The 18,366-nt window shown below is 42.0% G+C and overlaps 1 protein-coding gene across 13 annotated transcripts in view; it reads right to left on the bottom strand.

The window, feature by feature from the left end:
• Window positions 1–15,005, bottom strand: part of BAZ2B (bromodomain adjacent to zinc finger domain 2B) — a 115,791-nt gene extending 100,786 nt beyond the window's left edge. For all 13 annotated transcript variants that reach the window (XM_032692938.1, XM_032692951.1, XM_032692950.1 and 10 more), the window contains exon 1: window positions 14,896–15,005. The gene's annotated coding sequence lies outside the window, so the exon portion shown is untranslated. The remainder of the gene's footprint in view (window positions 1–14,895) is intronic.
• Between the last annotated feature and the right edge of the window lie 3,361 nt (window positions 15,006–18,366).

An 18,366-nucleotide genomic window follows, 5' to 3' on the forward strand; every position in this document is an offset into this window, starting at 1 on the left:
ACTTGTGCACTGGGTCACCTGAGATCTACATATTGCTTCGGTTTTCTTCTAGCAGATGCAGGTTCCAACTCAGGGAATACAAATGAAACTAAACAAGCACATTTATAGAATCATCTAGATTGGAAAAGACCTTTAAGATCACAGACTTCAACCATTAACCTACTACTGCCAAGTTCACCAACCCATGTCCCCAAATGTCACATCTACACAGTTTTTAAAATCCCTCTAGGGATACCACCACTGCCCTGGGTAGCCTGTGCCAGGGCTTGACCATCCTTTTGGGTAAGAAATTTTTCCTAACATCCAATCTAAACCTCCCTGGTGCTACTTGAGGCCATTTCCATTTTTCCTGTCCCTCGTTCCCTGGGAGCACAGCCCGACTTCCCCCCGACTCCCCCCTCCTGTCAGGGAGTTGCAGAGAGCAAGAAGGTCCCCCCTGAGCCTCCTTTTCTCCAGGCTGAGCCCCCCCAGCTCCCTCAGCCCCTCCAGACCCTTCCCCAGCTCCGTTCCCTTCCCTGGACACGCTCCAGCCCCTCCGTGTCTTTCTTGCCGTGAGGGCCCAGAACTGGACGCAGCCCTCGAGGGGCCTCCAGCAGTGCCCGGCACAGGGGACGGGCACTGCCCTGGGCCTGTGGCCAGTACTGACCAGGTGCCACTGGCCTCTTGCCCACCTGGGCACACCTGGCTCATGTTCAGCTGCCCTCAACCAGCACACCCAGAGCCTTTCCCACTGGCAGCTTTCCAGCCCCTCTGCCCCAGCCTGGGGCTGCAGGGGCTTGTTGTGACCCAGCTGCAGGACTCGGCACTTCACCTTGTTGAACCTCATTCGGTTGTCCTCAGCCCATCGATCCAGCCTGCCCAGATCCCCCTGCAGAGCCTTTCTAACCTCCCTGCCCTCCGGCAGATCAACACTCCCGCCCAGCCTGGTGTCCTCTGCAAACTGACTGAGGGTGCACTCGATCCCCCCGTCAAGGGTTTGGATAAAGATATTAAAGATATTGATCAGGACTGGCCCCAGTCCTGAGCCCAGGGGACACCACTGGTGACTGGCCCCAGCTGGATGTAACTCCACTCCCCACCTCTCTCCGGGCCCGGCCGTCCAGACTCTTTCTAACCCGGTGAACAGTGCCCCAGCCCAAGCCACAGCAGCCAGCTTCTCCAGGAGAAGGCTGTCAGAGAAGCATCAAAAGGCTTTACTGAAGTCTAGGTAGACACATCCACAGCCTTTCCCTCATCTGCTGAGTGGGTCACCTTGCCACAGAGGGAGACCAGGTTGGTCAAGCGAGACCTGCCTTTCATAAACCCACTCTGCCTGGGCCTGATCCCCTCACTGTCCTGTACGTGCCACGTGATTGCACCCAGGATGATCTGCTCCATAACCTTCCTTCGCACTGAAGTCAGATCAAGAGGACTGTAGCATCCCAGATCCTCCTTCTGGTTGTTCTTGTACATAATGTCACATTCGCAAAATTTCAGTCCACCGATGCTCCCCAGTTAGCCAGGACTGCTGGTAAATGATGGAAGTGGCTCAATGAGCACTTCTGCCAGCTCCCTCAGTGCCCTTGCTTTGATCCCATCCAGCTCCCTGGACCTGTGTATGTTTAAGTGGCATAGCAGGTTGATAACCATTTCCTTCTGGACTATGGGGCTTTCATTCTCCTCCCTGTCTGTCTTCTAGTTCTGGAGGCTGGGTACCCCAAGAACAACTGATTTTACTATCAAAGACCCAGGCAACGAAGGAATTAAGTAACTCAGCCTTTTCCTGATCCTTTGTCACTATGTTTCCCCCCGCACCCAATAAAAGATGAAGATTCTCCTTGGCCCTCCTTCAGTTGCTACTGCATTTATAGAAACAATTTTTATTGTCTTTTACAGCAGTAGCTAGATTAAGTCCTAGCTGGGTACTGGTCCTTCTAATTTTCTCCCCGTATAACCTCACAACATCCTTGTAGTCCTCCTGAGTTGCCTGCCCTTTCTTCAAAAAGATCACAAACTTCCTTTTTCCCCCCTGAGCTCCAGCCAAAGCTCTCTGTTCAGGCCAGCTCCTCCTCTGGCACACGTGGGCAGCCTGCTCCTGCACCTTGAAAACTGACTCTGGTCTCCCAGTCCCCTGAACAGGCCAAAGTGTGCCCTCGGCACACCAGGGCAGCTGTTCTGCTGACCCCTGCAGACTTCTCCAGGAACGAAAACCTCCATCATCTCACCATCGCTGTGCCCAAGCCAGCCCCTATTACAACACCTACAAGTCCTTCTCTGCTCACCAACAACAGGCCCGGGGGAGCACTTCCCTTGTTTATCTCTGTTACTGAAACAGAGTCTGGAAATAAATGCATACCTTCATGTTCAGTGAAGGTTCACAATTGATGTTAACCCCGTACATTAACAACCACAGGGTCAGGCCACTTTCACTTAGCAGTTTTCTGCATTAGATCAGTTTTGTTTCAATTGTAGACATTCCATTCAGAAAATAAGCATATCTCACAAATGCCTTAATTTTCACAATATATATGAATTACAAACTTAAGCTCATGATCGGACTTCTTTAATTTAGCCTAACAAAATAAAACACTTAATTAGTAAGTAATTAATATGGGGAAAAAAATCCTTTAAAGATATCACTGTGAAACTGAATCCCCAAACCAGTCTTTAAAAAGCATTTTGAAAAACCCCTAACTTAAAGTTTTCTTGCACTAGAGTGAAATCTATTTTGGTACTTTAAAATTAACTCCCCATCTATCACATATGTTCTTCCAAATTCTTAGTACTACTATTTCTCTGATTCTTGTACCGAAAGTTAAACACAATATATCCATGTACGAAATGGCCAACCTAATAGTTATGCCTGTTTGTGATAATTAATGCACTCAGACTTCTGTTCTTCACTATTAGGAGCAATACCATAACATGTATAATTCCAAGATATTCCTATTTTAAAAGTTGCACTTCAGAGAGGTGGTGCTCTGCTTATTAGTATTATGCTGTTCACATTGACAGCATTGACAGGTTACCTGCTGCACTCAAAAAAAGACAAAACAAACAAAAAGAGCAACATATTTACACTAGTTTCTGATATGGTCCTAATCTTGCCTTTCACAGGTGATCCTGACAAAAACAGTTCAAAAACTGTACATAGCAGGTTGTCTTTTTTACCCTTTTTTTATGTATAAGTTACAACTAAATCAAATGTGAACTCTGTGCCTCAGAGTACTACTGAAAGTCCCACAGCACAGGAACAGTTTCAACATTTTTATATATTAGTCCAACCAAACACATCAGCCCAAATTTAACTGCAACTTACTTGCAATGTTGTGTGCAGCATTCAGGATAGGTCATTTTTCAATTCCATTAAATATAGTGCCATTATACACCTGGATTATGAATAAACATTATATTATAAAACACCTGGATTTATGAACATCCCATGTTACAAACCTGAAGACTAAAATTCACACACAGGAACGGGGAAAGAAAGGGATAGGGGAAAAGTCTCTAAGGTAGAAGTTACTGTACATAAAACTAGTCTATACCGCATTATGTTAATGGAATAACGCACATTAACAAACTCAGCACCAAGAGAGCACAGTAAGGAACCAAGAATGAAGGACAGAATAATCAGTGGTGACTGAAAAAACTGTGGTTGAAAATACACAAACCAAAGGTGATCACTTTTAAATCCCACATAAAAAACATGAAGAAACCACTTTACTCATTAAAATCTTAGAAAATGTTTGGCGTTTTGGTATTTTTTGTTATTCCATCTACACAAGACCTCAAATATTAACAAAACCTCAAATATTAATGAAACCAAAATTAACAGGAACTTATTCAGACTAAAGGTCCATCTACACAAGTAATAAACATTTCAAGAAAGAATAAAGGTATATATCCTTCCCATAAAACTCAGAAATATGAAGATTTAACAAACCTAACACTGCAGTTCAATCACCATGTTCAGCAGTGAGTGATAAGCACATCTTCCATTAATCACTTTAAGTGCATTTTGCTCTCCACAGCACCTAAGGAGGATTCCACAACTTAATCCAGCATCAAGTGCTACTATTTGATTTTTGTTAACAAATTACTGGGTTTTGTTTTACTGGGTTATTTTTCATATCTGAAATGCCAAAAAAATGCTTTCTATTTATTTTACTATTTCAGGTGTGGTTTTCCAGCCCAAGCTGAAGACTTCAATATAGTCTCATCTCATATAGTAAGTGTTCCAAAACTGATGATTCCTTTCATTTTTATTTGCATTTTATTTTACTTGACAGGGTGATCTGAATTAATACAGTGTTCCAGATGTTTTGTGGTTTGCCCTTGTTTTTCTCCTCCCAGTAACAGGTCAAACTTGCATTGTGACTGCTGTTAAACTGACGTTTTTGACAGAACTATGCATTATGACTCCAATATCTCTGCCTGATAGCAGGTAATAATCTAGAATCTATCACTGTTTAGTTCATGTTATACTCCCTGCTTCCCTCTGCTCCATGTGCATTGTTCAAATTCACACAATCTTCCACAGGTTGGAAGAGACCTTCAAGATCATGTAGTCCAATCATCAACCCAGCACCACCATAACCACCCCCAAACCATGTCCCCAAGTGCTGCATCCAGATGCCTCAAACACTTCCGGAGATAGGGACTCCACCACATCCCTGGGCAACTTATTCCAATGCCTGACCACTCCTGCAGGAAATCTTTTTTTCCTAATATCTCTTCTGAACCTCCCCTGGTGCAACTCTTGGTCTGTTCATCCTGGAGAGGAGGAAACTGAGGTCAGACCTCATTGTGGTCTTCAACATCCTCCCAGGGGGCAGTGGAGGGGCAGGTACTGACCTCTTCACTCTTGTGACCAGTGACAGGACTCATGGAAATGGCTGGAGCTGTGTCAGGGAGGTTTAGGCTGGATACTAGGAAAGGTTCTTCCCCCGGAGGGTGGTAGGGCACTGACCAGGCTCCCCAGGGCAGTGGGCACGGCCTCAGGACTGCCAGAGCTCCAGGAGTATCTGGACAACACTCTGAGGGACAGGGGGGGATTGTTGGGGTGTCTGTGTAGGGCCAGGACTTGGACTGGATGATTCTGATGGGAAAATATAGTGCTAATATCACAGTTAAATGCCAAATAATAAAGGACTCTCACTAAGTTTGTTGTCATTTGGGGAATATATTCTTTCCTTAAGTGCTTTTTTTCTTTTCTAAAATTTACTTCTCTTAACAGTCTTATATGCATTAAGCAGCAAGGAAACTATGCAAAACCTTTAATATAATTTTCATTTGACAAGTTGTGGGCAAGTTAAAACAAACAAACAAAAAAGACCTGAGGAACAAATACCAAATAGGTCTGTAGTATGCCATCAAAATGGCATCCCTATTTTGAGTTCACATGTCCACTCACTATGCTTAAATCCTGTCCTCCAAATCCTTCTCCAATATATTTAAGGCATGACTAAATCCAAGTGCTCTCTCTACTAAGCAGCCAGAAAGACATTAATTGTTGGAATATGTTGCTGTAACTTCTTTCAATAATCCACAGTCTTTCATCTGTCTACCCATTTCTTACACTTTCTTTGGGACAGTAGCTTTCTAACATGGTCTATGTTGACAAAATGGTGAAAAAAATTCAATCACTGCCTGCTGTTGTCCGAGTGCCAATGCTCACTAAGAGGAGGGTGGCTGTGTATCCATTTAAAAATCACAGAATATCCTGAATTGGAAGGGACCCACAAGGATCATCCAGTCCAAGTCCTGCCCTGCACAGACACCCCAACAATCCCACCCTGTCCCTCAGAGTGTTGTCCAAACACTCCTTGAGCTCTGGCAGCCTTGAGGCCATGCCCACTGCTCTGGGGAGCCTGGGCAGTGCCAACCACCCTTTGGGGGAAGAACTTTTTACTAATACCCAGCCTAAATTCCCCTGACACAGCCCCAGCCGTTCCCTCGGGTCCTGTCACTGCTCACAGAGAGAAGAGATTGGAGTTGCCTCTCCAATGCCCCTGGGGACGAAGCCGCAAACCCCAATAAGTCTCCCCTCAGTCTCCTCCAGCTGAACAAACCAATTGACTTCAGCCATTCCTCATATGGCCCCTCCAGACCCTTCACCTTCTTTAGAATCCTGAGTAAGGTAATTTCACTGAAAGAACCAAAATGGGACTCTCTACTGTTTCTCAGATTAGACTTGGTAAGAAAAAACCCTAGGAATTCTCCTTGCTTCTTTGAAAGCTTCTACAATCATGCTACAAAATACTCGTTTGCATGTCTTATGGTTTATCCTTTTTAATAGCTGTAACTACCTAGAAAAGACCACAGCTATAGGGAGAGATAATATCTTTTATTAAATCAAGTGATATAGCTTGAAAAACTAGACTCTTTCAGGCATGTATGTTTGATATTTTTATCTCACTGAAAAACACAGTAAGAAACCTTCCCTAATGGCTTCCCATTTTCCTGCATCCATACATATGAAATGAGAATTTATTTACAACTTTCCTCAGCAATACTTTCTATTGACACGGCAGGTTATAAGTCAGTAACTTAAAACATACAGGACCAAAAGATGTGTGGAGAGTGGGCATATTGGGCTCACTTTTATTCCCACAGGAACTAAGGATGTTAGGAAAACTGATTTTTAAAGTTAAAAGTATAGTTCTCCTTATAAAAGTTCTCATCACTAGAGCAAACAAAAATACAGAAAAGTTATCAGACTAAATGTATAAACTTGTGGAAATACCTCACTTGATTTCTAATTTGGAAAAACAAAACTGAATGGGAAGGAGGGGGAAGAATCAATTTTACATCACAGCTCATATACATTATTAACTAATATTTCTAAATATGTACTTTTCACATTACAATGATAGGTAAGCCTACAGTTTATATGTATATATAAGAGTACAGTAATTTCTAATACATCCATTATTTTCTCCATGTAACACTCAACAAGGCAGTGTTTATTACTAATTTTACTTCGCCTTTATTTTGTGTAATACAATCACATTTTATTCTTCTGCATTTTTCTCCAAAAGCATTGGGCATACAATGCATGAAAACCACAAATTTCAGTGACTACAGTGTTAAGCAAGGTAAGACTGGGTAAATCTAACAAGGATTTCTTATTCAGAACGACTAACTTAGGAAAGGACTACAAAGCTTGGCTGATGTCACTTTTTTAGGCTGCTTTACATAACAAGATTTTGTGTTTAAGATGTATGTCACTGCTCACCCTTACACTTGGTTTCTTCGAAGCTCACCGTTTAAGGTTTTATTTAACATTTAGTTAAAAATAAATATTTAATATGGAGGATGTCCAATGATGCAAGCACAGCTAAAATGAAGGGCCTCCATGGCTGCAGTGACCAGATTTCAAACGCAAGCAGATCAATAAAAAAAAAAGCCCAAGCACAGTCTCCAGGTGTGAGCAGAATGGTTTATAATAGCTGGCAAATGACTATGCGCTCGCTGTAACCAGGTGTTCGTGAATTATGAACACGCAACCAATTCACGTTAAAGCCAAATCCTAGCACTATTTCCACAGGGAAATCCCAGTAGTTTTTGTTTGCTCCTGTTTGCTCCACACATTAGTTCTGTTAAGGATACGAACAGCAGTAACTTCAGAACAAACAGTACCGAACTACGGGTGTTCCATGCACTAAGTCCATTAGCACAGCAAGGGTTGTCAATCTCTAGAACTTTCCTACAGCAGCTCAGGCAACACAACCGTGATCTCCACAGCAGACACCCCAGCCCCTCTGCCACGCTTCTGCTGCAGCCAATCAGCCAGCCTGCCCTGACCTGCTTGAAGGCTTGCTTCGAACACTTAACAACATCAATCATAAAAACAAAGACAGGACACTGAATTATACAGTATTAACCTCCAGGGTTTGCATACAAAGACCTCAGATTTATTTATGGCCCAGCACGTTAAGAGCTTCAGTACAGTCTTCTTTACACCAAACTGGCTGCCAAGTTGATGAACCTCTCTGCCCTCAGCAGGAGTACAGTGTCTTTGATTAATGAGTGCATGCTTGTGGAAAAGTGCAAGAACAGAAAATGGGGCAAAATCCACACAATTACGTCCCTCTGCATCTGATGGACCAGTGCAATAATTTTTGTCAAACTAATTTTCTGTTGTAGAAAGACTGAGGGCTGAGAAGGGGGCTGTGGAGTTATTTTGATGATTACACTTGGAAACTACACACCACTCTACTAAAATAAGTATCTGGTAAAATGCAATGCATTGTTTATTAAAGAATCTTTCAGTGTTAGAAAAACATTAATTCATTAATACCAATTGATTAATAAATAGGGTCACAATCCAAAAACATTAAAAGTGAAGAAAAAAAAATACTCTTTAGAGGATTTCAAGGTTTTAGCTTCTCATTCAGTAGTCTCACAACTGAGATTCAAGCTCAAGAATAGGTAGGCAGATTACTTTGTGCCTTTAAATTACTGTGTTAAATGTTGTAAAGAAAATCTACCTTACACTTCCTGTAATTTACAAGAACACACTGGTAATTTGTGATTTAAATGATTCAAAAGTGAAAATTCTTCATTATTCTTTCCAGCAATTCCAGAGCAGAACTACGTTCTGTGTGAGGCTCCAAAAAGATGACAGCATTATTTCAGTCATTACTTTATTTCTAAACCTATCTTCTTTCCCAAGGCTTTACGCTGCAAACATTACCCAGACAAGTCTTTATACTCAGCAGTCCCACTGATTTCAGTGGAACCATTACTAATGTAAATGGTTCATCAGGTAAACCAATTTTTCAGACTGTGTCTTTACATTTTTAGAAATTTGAATTTTAAGGTTTTGGGTGATTCCTCCCTCAGGGGCTAGAAAAATCTCTGCGATCTCTTTTTTGCAAACTACCGAGGCTTAACCCATTCAGCTCTTTACAATGCCTGACCTACATCAAGTGAAAAGAGGTCTTATGTCCTTTACACACAGAAAACAAGACATTCAGGAGGCCCTGAAGGGTGTGAGTAGCAATGTAAGGGGAGAAAATCCACACTGGAGAAAATCCACACTGGAGAAAATCCACACTGGAGAAAATCCACACTGGAGAAAATCCACACTGCAGGCAACAGGCATCATCTGGACACGGACAAGCCCAGCACATCTTTTCCTAAGGCCGTACTTTCAGAGACTATGTTTGAGAGATCATCTGTCAGTAAGAAAGGTTTAAAAATGTATACTTTTCTTTGATGTTTGTCTTTTATCCAAAAAACTGAAAGACATTCACATAAAAAGAGGAGAAACTGGTATGAGGAATTCTGTCAAATGCATAAATTAATTCTGTTAAACTAAGCAGGGAAAACCCCTGCATCCTCTTTTCCTGGTTGTTACATTAAAAAAACAAAACAAGCATAAGACTTCCTCACACTCCAGGAGTGTTTGTTTCACCTGGTGGTTTCGTGAAATGCTAATATCACAAAATAAATAACAATTCCTCCTCCCTCCCTCAAAAAAGAAACAAAAATCTAAGTGATACCATAAAATTACTACAATGGTCTTCTGGCATTTTAATTTCCATTTAAATCTTAAAGGAATTGCAGTATCAGACTTAAAATAGTTATTTTTTTCTTTTTAAGGACATTATATAATGCAAATTTAGGACAGTAAAGAGCTAAAACACTAAACAAGAACTTAGCTAACTGTGAAATTGTGTGATAACCGGATTATATGTTCTACATACCTTTTTTCACTTAAAACTGTACGATTAAGAAATAAAATAACAGCAAAATACTGCATCTAGCCTGGCCCTTCTGCAGAGTGAACTTAATGAACACATGGTCCCAATTTCTTCTAATGATTATGTGCACTCAGCTTACCCACCCCACTGGCATTACTCTGCAGAACAACAAACCACGCATTTCCGTTTTCAAGGAAACAACTACCCAGCACACTAGAGATAAAACTGGGGGAAGGCAGCTCTTTTTTCTGCCTCTATCATCATCTTGTGATGTTGGTAAAAGACTAAACCTTTCCACGAATCAGTGAATCTTACACAGTCTTGCCTCCATAAAAGTAATAAGAAACACAAATTTCAAAAATTAAAGTGAACCCACTATTTTCCTCACACTAATCTTCTAGTGACTCCATATTGATTTGTTTGTTGCCTTTTTTTGTTTTTAAATAAGCAGGCAAAAAATGGGGAGCAGGGTGGGGGAGGATCTACCTTAAGCTTACTAATACAGTACCCTTGTTTCTGCTTTTCATCTGTAAAGACTAACCCAGAGGAACTCCAAATGCCTATCACTCATTTAAAACAAAGATGCACTTTCTTTCTACCATTACACAAAAAGAATACAACAAAAATAGGTTTAAAGTAAAAATGTAGCGTAACAAAAAATGTTTAAAGCACAGATGTTAGTTACAAAAAGGATGTTTCATTTCCTTCTGTGATGCAGCAGGGAAGATTATCCATACCCAAATTCTCAATACTGCATCATGTTCTTCAACATAAACTTCCAGTTTCTTTAAAATACATTGATCAACACATACTACATTTTGTCCATGTTGTAAACTATCAATCGCAAAAATCACTGCTGTCCTTGATACCTGTTTCAGTGTTTCTTCTGGTGGCAATAAATCACAAACTAGTTGGTAATGTAGTATGACATAATTTACTGAATGTACTGCAGTAAAACAAAATTAACTAAGATGCTGAACCACACTTGGGAGAAAACTGGTAGACTTTGGGAATCTGCATTGGGCCAAATTATTTAAGCAATGAAAACACTAAGTATCACTCTTATGTAATCTATTAGAATAGTCTGCTGATTAAAAAAAAAAGCACCCCATCACTATTTAGTTTTATTTAAAGATACCTGTATTAGGGCCTGGGAGACGATCATAGTGAAGCAATTTGAACACACAGCATTCACACAGTGAAGCCCTTAATGTGGGGGGGGGGGGGTAGCAAACTGCATTGTTCATTGTACCTCCCAACAGTCAAGATCTCTTATTCCCAAATATGCCATCATAAGAAAATTAAAAAACTAAAAGCAGTCAGGTACTAATGCCTCCTTTCCTTCATTCAGGGATATCAGACAGGGAGCACAAACTTCTTTTTATCTGCAACTATGATATTCCACATTTTGCATAGGAAGAGAAAAGTAGCAACAAAGACGTTAACAATTGCAGTTCAAGCTGGGAGCCACTGTTCTGTTTCAATTCAATGACACCACTAATGGCTTCTTAGCAGTTCCATGAAATCAACCAGCTGTCAAGTCGATGCATCAGAAGGAACAGTTATGCACTCCCATAAGAAAAAGCAACACATCAGGATGTTTTGCAAAACATCTGCTCCTTTACACTGCAGTTCTGTAATAAACATGCAGACAAAGAAAACACAAGAAAGGTCAACAGGACCTAAAAAGAAAGACTTCCATTACTTTCTTATTGGCATTTTCAGTGTTCTTCATTAAGAAAAAAAAAAAATTCAGTCTTGTAGCACTTTCTTCTTAGCAGTATAAGGATTAAACACATATACTGCAGTGGTCAACCAATGCTTGTTCCCTCTATTACATAAAAATATTGCTAACTTATCTTTTGAAAATGCAAAGCATTGTATTACATGTTCAAGAAAACCAAGCATTTCTCATCAAAAGATACAAAGCACATATTTAGTTACCTTTCCTCTAACACTACTCAAAACATTTTACAGTGGTATTGACAACCTACAATAATCTACATGGACAAACCCCAAAAACAACTTTTTGTGGGAACACTGACCTGTAAGGAACCCAGCACAGTGGAATTTAGTTTAAAAATATAATCTGAATGAGAAATACCAGTGTGTCGTAGTTTAGGAATGGTACTCTCCAATTTAGTGCTCTGACTGAAACTGCGCCGCTCACTTGCTCCTTCCCCGCCTCCCCCTCCCCTGCAAGATGGAGAGGAGAATTGGTAAAGATCAGGTCGAAATAAGAGCAATTTACTGGAAACAGCAATGAGATAAGAAAATGAACAGTAACAGCAACGATACTAATGACAGAGGGTACAAGAAAGGAGTGATTCACATGGAAACAACAATTCGCAATCACTCCGTTTCCCTCCACCAAGCTACTCTGACCTGGAAGGAACCCCTTCTCCCAGGAACAGACTCCTTTTCCACCCCTGCCACTCTCCCCCCCCCCCAAAAATGACATGAAGTGGTATAAAATAACCTCTGGGGCCTGGCCATCCCCCCTCCTGGCTGTTGTAAAAATTAACCCAGGACACAGTACCACAATTCCAGTTTATTTTCAATATGTGATAGTCACAAAACCTTATTTTGTGCTATCTAGAACAGATCTGGGGTCAGGAATGAAAAGGTAACATTACCTGATCCTCTGAAGAAATATTTTTTATTCTCCAGAGAGTTCTGTTTACAATGAACTCCATCACAACATGATATGAATACTCCATTACTTACAAGGAATTGGTACCATCTATGATGAAACAAACAGCCCTGATTGAAGCAAACATAAAATTTCTTGAACACTGAAAATCCCTTAACAATTCCTACTGCTTACTCTACATACACTTTACAAAAACTACCTTGGCCACAATTTTCTTAATATTATGTAGTTTATTGATTTTGCAGCAATTTGACAAAAACGTGTGTAGTTTTCTATGAGATGTCAAAACTATAGCATCGTTTTCTGAAACTACTTATGCTGTTGCTCATCATTTATAATCTGTCCAGTCTTCTAGACCTTTGTTCCATTTGTAATTTACAATCACCCGTTGTACATGCTTTCAACTATTTAAACATTTTCATTTACCCAGTATTCACACAGCTAGTAAATACTGAATCCAACCACGCTTTCTGATGCATTTAAGAAAGAAAAATAAAATAAGTAATATCTGACATTTGTTCCAACATAACCTTAAGTATGCTTTAAGTACATCATTCAATACTGACTTGGATATAAAAGCCTTGATGTACAAACAGCTGTTGCTATTACTTTCTATCTTAATTGTAGTCAATGTTTTTCCCAACCCTGAAGACAAAGAAAATGCAAATTAAATACAGTTTCATGTTCTCGATTGTGTGACTTTAAATATGCAGCAAGTCAGATAAGCATAGAAAGAATAGAAAAACAGAACTTCACCTACAACAGCTATTCCTTATCAAGTATCCCATGTTTCACTAAGTCATATCATGTGACCAGAAAAACTTTTCTGAGATTAAAAAAATGCGCAATTGAGAAGTAAATTAACACAACAGTACTTTTTTTTGTTTTCCTTTTCACAACAGCTGATGCAAAATGTATAGAGGATACAATTTGTTGTTGACTTTTGGGTGCAGGGTTGTTCTAGGGTTGGGTTTTTTAATGAGTTTAGCACAGTAACTACATTTAGCCACCCACGTTACACGGCACCTGGAACATAACCCAAACTACATGCAATATTTATAGGTACTTTCCAGGCGGAACCTTTTAATAACATAGGTTAATAAGTTTGTTACTTCCACACATGCCCCCCAAATCTGTCATTTAAAAATGGACTTATGTATTTCCATGTTCCTCATACCAAGGAGATATTGTTTATTTCTCAGGGAAGATCCTGTACCAAGTGTTTCATTTAAACTTCACATTAAATTACTACCCTCCGTAAACGAAAACAGTGAAAATCTCCAGATAGTTCGTTATTTAACATAAGAACTTTAGAGCGTTTACTTAAATAGCTGAACAAGCAATACATATTAAACACTGAGGCCGGGACAGGAAAAGAAAAGAAATAGGCAAGGGGGGGGAGAATAACCCCAAAGCACGATTATTTCCCTGTTACGAAACCAGACACAAGATAAAGACGCATATTCACAATGTCCCCTGTACGTGCAGTCTCAACTCGGAACCTTTCTCTTTAAAGTGAGGTTTACAACGCGTTAGATCAGGAATGCCGGGGAAAAGCACAGAGTCTTGGAAAAAAATCCCCTTAAACTTTACATGACGTCACTGTCTGTCCCTGTAACATTTCCTAAACTTTGAGACTTATCCAAAGGGCTTTCAAGATTTCTACTCGTTCCTTCCTAAAAGAGACGGACAGACTTTGGAATAAAAATTTGCCCAAGATGGCGAAAGGCTCGTTGTTTAGAGGGCAGAAAAATGGAGGATATTGTAATATACACAAAGGGATAAATTTCAACAACTCGGCCCAGCGCCGCAGCTGCTTGCTTCTCTTCACAAGGACGGGACACGCACAAAGCCGCGGGCAGAGGGGCCCGCGCCGCGCCCCGCACGGCGCGGGAGAAAGGGAGGAAGGGAGGGAGGGAAGGAGAGAGAGGGGGAAGGAGGGAGGGAGCGCGGACCGGCCGTGCGGGAGCGGGGGCTGCGGGGGCCGGGGCCGCCCGCGGGGGGCAGCGCGCGCTCCGGCCGCTGCCCCGCGGCCCTGCCCAGCGGCCGCTCCGCGCGGCCCCGCCGGGCGCAGCTCCGCGCCCGCGCAGCGCCAGGGCCGCCCTGACAGCGCCGGCCGAGGGGAGCGGGGCAGCGCCCGGCGGCCAGAGCGGAGCGCACCGCACCGCGCCACACAAAAGAGCCGTCCGGGGGCCGCCGGCAGCCGCCGCGCCGCCCCGGAGCCTCCGGGCGGCCGTCGGCAGAGACGTGACCGGCGCCGCCCGGCCAAGGCACGGGCGTGCGGCCACGAGTAAAGTTTAAAATCGCTCGGAACGCGGCCGTCCCATCTACAGACACCCCGGCCCCGGCCCTTCCCGGGACTCGCCTCAGCCCGACCCCTCCGCCTGCCGCCCGCAGCCCTGCCAGGGCAGGGCCCCGCGGCGGGACCCGCGCTCGGCCCACACAACAAAGGGGCGATACACACCGGCGGGGACGCGGCCGGCGAGGCTGGCGCTGCCCGGGCTCGGGTAGCCCGGCGCGGCAGGACGGCGTTCCGCGGCAGGCGCTCACCTGGGTAAAGCTGCCCCGCTCGGTGCGCGGCTCCCGCTCTCTCCCTCTCCCGCTCCCTCCGTCTCTCCCCTCCGCCGTGCGGTGCGGGCGGCGCGCGCCGGGCCGGCCCTTCCCGGCGCTCCCCGGAGCCGCGCGCGGCGCGCGGAGGGGGCGGGGGCGCGGGGACGCGCGCGGGCGGGGGCGCGCGCGGCGGCCGCCCCGAGCCGGCGGGTCCCTGGCGGGGGTCGGCGGCCCCGCGGCCCCGGTGACGTCACCGCCGGCGCTCCCCACAATGCCGGGCACGGGACGGGAGCCGCGACCCCCGCCCGCACCGTCACGCGCGGGGGGGAGTTGGGAACGGCCCGCCTTCTCCGAACAGCCACAGAAAGTGGCGGCCGGCGGTGGGTCGCTTTTAATGAGGGCTTTATCGATCGGGGCAGACGCACAGTTGCCCACCTCGAGAACCTACATCAGTTCTCACGCTGCAGATTAAGTTTAGGTTAGAAAAAAAATTAATATGGCAACAAAGAATCTGTGGAACAAACAACTGCCAAACTGCCACCTACTAAAAAAAAAAAAAAAAACGCTACCCGTTTCTTAAAGAGGAGACATTTTAAAGACGCCGAGCAAATCGGTGGAAGCAACGTTCAACTTTTATGCTCCTGAAGTACTAGATAAATTCAAGTAAAACAGGCGACGAGGGTGGCGGAATTAAGTTAAACTTAGGGGGAAGTATTAACATTCACCAGCTGTTGACACAAGAACTAAAATAAAAAATACATCTTTTAATACCGATGTTCTTGCCTTGCCCGAAACAACCCAAACAGGTTATTTGTACAAAACTAGATAGAAGCTGTGCTTTCCTACACCAACCCTTCACACTACACACGTGGTATCCTCCTTTATTTCTTTTTTTCTTTCTTTGGCATAGTCTCAAACTCAGGCAGGGTTAAAGTACACGGCAAGAGCCAAAGGACTGCTCCCTACAAACCATAACACTATATAGTTATACCACTGTGCAGTGACTAAAATCCAAGTGATTTCAGTATGAGCTAGTAAAAACGTACTTATAGAATTCAAGAATATGAACAGGTTGTTAACCTTGTTAAATACTACATGTAAGCACTTTAAAAATCAACAATATTTCTAAATAAAGCTGATCTCTGCATAAAGAAATATGCACATGTAGAAAGATGCCATTGTTTTCTGTTTCCTCTTCAGCCACTGGCTGCGATTTTAATTGTGCTGGAGGATCTTCATTAGTATTAACACATGGGGAGATTTCACAAAGCTGCTTCATTAGGAGAAAAAAAAAAAAAAACCCTGGCAGACTAGGTCTTTTTGCATGCAATGAGAGTGTCAGCCTTACCTCGGTCATTTGTAACATAATAAGTGCAAGCACAATGATTGCAATGCAGGAGCATTGGGGGAAGGGCAAAAATGCTGCCTGATACGGATATGAGAAAAGAAAGCTTCTCATTACACAGGAAAATGTATGCTAAAAATTAGTGGAGATGATGTCTCGTGAGACTCATGCTAAATACATTAACGTGCTGATATGTTTTTAATTATTATTTTTGTACTAGTTTATTTCATTCCCAGGATTCACATCCAGCAGCAAAGGTTTGCTAGCTCTTATTGATTTTTTTTTGTCCACCACATTCCCTGAATACAGATTTTAATCGTTTCACTGCACCACACTCAGTAATTTCATTAAAAAATGGAAGCTTCCATCCCCAGAAAGGCATTTAATTTCAATGACACACGATTTCTTTTAGCAGCAAACTGTCTCAACTGTAAAAGCTGGCCTAAGGTTCAAATGCATAATTTAGTCCCAAGTTCTCCATGCTCTGCATTCCTTTGAAGCTATAATTTGACTAACTACCTAATAACTGTAATAAGGACAATGATTTCCTTATAATATGTTATTAACCCACATTTAATTAACTCAGAGGCCAAGCTCTGTACATGTTTGATTGGGTCAGTACCTCTCTAACCTCAAAATTTACTAATAATGGTCTTAAAAAAAGAGTGTGGGATAAGAATGTGTATAGGTATAATAAATAGCTGCTTTGCTCAGAATGTTATGCATCAGAAACTCACACATTTTCAAATACAACAATATTGTCACTCAGGAGATAACAGGATTTTATAAGGAGAAACAAAAAAATGGATTTAGATAATTCCTTATCGAATGTACTGGCTGTTTTGTAAATATTTGATATTGCTGCTTGTAACATTTAAAAACAATTCTACTATCTCTTATTATTGCAACCTTTCTAAATACCCATTCTAGGTATATTTTTTGTTATTAATAAGAAAAACTGTAGTATGTTGTGAAAAATAAAAATGTGTGTATGTTTGGACAATGTGAACACAGAACCACAGACCCCAACACATACCCTCTTCAAAAAGTTCAGTCAGCTATCCAAATTTACATCACGGGGATATATTTGACATCAAAATATGAACAGTCAACAATTTAATATAGTTTTAGCTAACTACATTGTATTTTATAGTCTACACCAAAATATGTTTAAAAAGTTACAGTTTTTCCACTGGTCACAAACAAATCAGTTCTACTACTGCAAAACTTACTAAGGTTTTAAAAATGGATTAACAATTCCTTTGTTTTAATATGCTTATTCAACAGAAGCTGTTATTAGTGGATGCTACTGATGCATTTAAAGTGATTAACTATTACATCAGAAGGGTTCCTAGCTTTCAAATTTGGCTGTTCTCCCCCAGGCAATATTAAAGCTGTAATTCTCAATTTTAAAAAATGCAAATTCAAATGCAGCACATATACTACAAAAACAGGATTCTCTTTTCTTTTGCTTTCTTTTCACAATGAATTAATTACAGGTACAGTTAGCCTTTGCATTCTTTTCAGGCTTCCAGTGTAAATGCCATTAAAGAAAACCACCATGCCAGTTTTGTAGTTCCCTCAGTGTTTTTTGCTATGCTTGTTGACCCTATCATTAATCATTTTTTTGAACGCATAATCTTAACTGCTGAACTGGGAGAAAACAGAAATAGAATAAGGACTGTATTTACAGACATGTAACCTCACATTGGAATAATTACACTGATGTCACTACAGCCATTTACATACCATACATAAATGTCTAGAAGGTCAAACCCAAAATTCCTATGGGACTACTTAGGTGGAGTTGACTGTAATGATCTCCCCAAAGGCACAGCCAATTTAAGAAATTCTCTTCTCTACCTCTACTCACAGATTTGCAGCACAGGTTTATAGCCCTTCATTCATTCAGCTGTTTATGGGGCTACACTAAAGTTAAAACTCACACAAACATTTCCAAAATCTGATCTTGTAACATGGTCTGTTCTAGGCAGAGCTTCTTATCCACCTAAGCAAACAAAAAGTCTTTGAAAGCATTTTAAAAGTCTGTGCAGTATTCACTAGAGACTAGAAACTATACTATATGCTTTTGTTAACAGGTGTCCTGGTGTACTGTTTGCAAAGCA

The sequence above is a fragment of the Chiroxiphia lanceolata genome, chromosome 7 (assembly GCF_009829145.1).
Source record: "Chiroxiphia lanceolata isolate bChiLan1 chromosome 7, bChiLan1.pri, whole genome shotgun sequence".
Taxonomy (NCBI): Eukaryota; Metazoa; Chordata; class Aves; order Passeriformes; family Pipridae; genus Chiroxiphia; species Chiroxiphia lanceolata.